The following is a 2,176-nucleotide window of genomic DNA, read 5'->3' as shown; positions in this document are numbered from 1 at the left end:
AATACTATCTCTACACTGAGGCAACAGCATGTTGGTTAACTTGGACTATGTGGTCTAGATGTGTGGAAAAACATAATGCTGGTAAAATGTAATAACCAAGGTAAAATGGAGAAAAGTAATTTGAGGGCAATGGACTATAGAGTGATGACAAATAAGACTTATTTAAGAGATGATCCAAGACAAACTGTTATATGTAAAGTAAACATTTATTTCAAAATACGTTCCATTCTACATGTTCCATTTTATATGGGTGAAACATTCTCAGGAGTATCAAGCATTACAAGACAAAAAAAAACAAAAACACAATCATCTTTGAACTGGAACACTAGTTTATAACAGGTGGATATTTAGAGAGCCCCGGTCCACAGAGGGCAGCTGTAATATGTGATATGTGATATGTGATATGATATGTGTGATATGTAATATGTCAGTACAAGGTAAGATTCAGTAAAAGCAAAGGGTTAAGAAATCTAGTAAAGAAAGAAACTAGTGAAAAGGCCAGAACACATTATAAATAAGTTAATTTCTTTGGGAGCATTTTCCAGAGAAGTGTCAGTGGTTCTTGAAGAGCAGGAGTTTCTGTAACAGAAGAAACTGCAGTTAGTATCTGCGGCTCAGTGTCTTACAGAAAACAGTTGGCATACATCATGATGATGATTACAGCACAGGGTGAAAAGTACTTAATATGTGAAGCACTGGCTCCAGTAGAGGTGAAAAAGTCGCTACCAAGTCATTACTATCTGTGACCGATGTGAACCATCTCTCGTCGAAAATGCTCTAAATTAAGTTCAAAATGAATCTCTTCACCTGGTTAAGCGCAAGTAAACCCTTGACATGGACCTGGCTAGCGATGTGTGGCATGAACTTGACTCCCTGTGAGAAACACAAGACAACGTTCAACACAACAAGTGGAGCAACACGAGTGGAGCATAAATCACAAATGCAAAGTTTAGTCTATGATCTAACGTTAGCGAATATTTCTATCTTTACGTTAAAGTTGAGATGAAACGGCATTTCGAGAGTATCTAACTTCCGTATCGTGACGTATTTCCGAGTGAAACAGGAAAGACAGGCGGGACATAACGTTGGGAGGAATTTGATTTGAACGTTGAAAAGTGGGTGTGCTGTTGCCAGCTAGCTAACTAATGAATCTTAGCCTCTTAGCTCTGTGTGCTAAAAGTTGAAGATTGATTGATGGGTGGATGTCATGATATTATTGGTTGAAATTAGTTACGGGCATGCTTACGTAAGCACACGGCATATTTTGTTTTACAGGAAGAAAACATGATTGAATTTTGATATAAGAATACAATGAAATTGATTTTTGGTATTTTTTTTGGCATATATTGTTAAATAGGTGCACAGTATGACCGGGGATGTGATCTAAAAGGGTTAAAAAGGCATTTTTCATTTCATCTCGTCTTTAACTAAGTTAACTTGTTTGATGTTAACCCATGGATATGTTAGCTGACTCTAGCCTCTAGATTCTTAGCCGTCTCGTTATGCTAACCGTTATTACCAACGTTAGCTTAGCTCAACTTTATCCAGACTGAATCACTTCACATCGGATGTAAGATTTATACAAATAAAGCAAATGTTCTGTGATTGAATAAATGATAGAGTCATACCTGGACGATGGTTTCCCCGAAGAGCCGAGTCTGCAGCAGCAACAGTCAATCAGAACCTAGAACCTAGAAAGCTGCACATGAACGCGCTGTCGTCACGGTTGCTACGAGAACGCCACTAGACTCGTTTATGTGGGATAGGCGGGGCCAAGAAAAACACTACTGCGCAGGTGCTGTGGACACGGAAGTAGGATTCGTAAAAACTTTCGGCGTATGCGCTGGGTGAGCAACTTTCATTGGAATGAATGGGCCGCCATCTTTGAATGCCTCATCCATAGTTTAATACATCCATGTATGCGCTGGGTGAGCAACTTTCATTGGAATGAATGGGCCGCCATCTTTGAATGCCTCATCCATAGTTTAATACAACCATGGTTCAAATTAACAGAAAATAACGCTTCCGGGGTTTAGCCTTCAAAATAAAAGCGCGATATTTTAAACATGTATAAATACTGTTTTAAACCAATTACTTTGTATTTAATCATCAAATTCAATAAGTGAACACCCATATTACAGTAATGTTTGATGTCAAAATAATAATGAAAAATGCC

The 2,176-nt window shown here is 38.2% G+C and overlaps 1 long non-coding RNA gene across 1 annotated transcript; it reads right to left on the bottom strand.

The window, feature by feature from the left end:
• Positions 1–502: 502 nt before the first annotated feature.
• On the bottom strand, positions 503–1,705 carry LOC144543015 (uncharacterized). The gene is made up of 3 exons (XR_013507581.1): positions 1,629–1,705; positions 808–873; positions 503–579 (listed from the first exon to the last, which is right to left on the bottom strand). It is a non-coding gene; the product is annotated as an uncharacterized LOC144543015 (long non-coding RNA).
• Positions 1,706–2,176: the final 471 nt, after the last annotated feature.

The sequence above is a fragment of the Centroberyx gerrardi genome, chromosome 21 (assembly GCF_048128805.1).
Source record: "Centroberyx gerrardi isolate f3 chromosome 21, fCenGer3.hap1.cur.20231027, whole genome shotgun sequence".
Classification (NCBI taxonomy): Eukaryota; Metazoa; Chordata; class Actinopteri; order Beryciformes; family Berycidae; genus Centroberyx; species Centroberyx gerrardi.
This window is presented reverse-complemented; position numbering and strand designations above follow the sequence as displayed.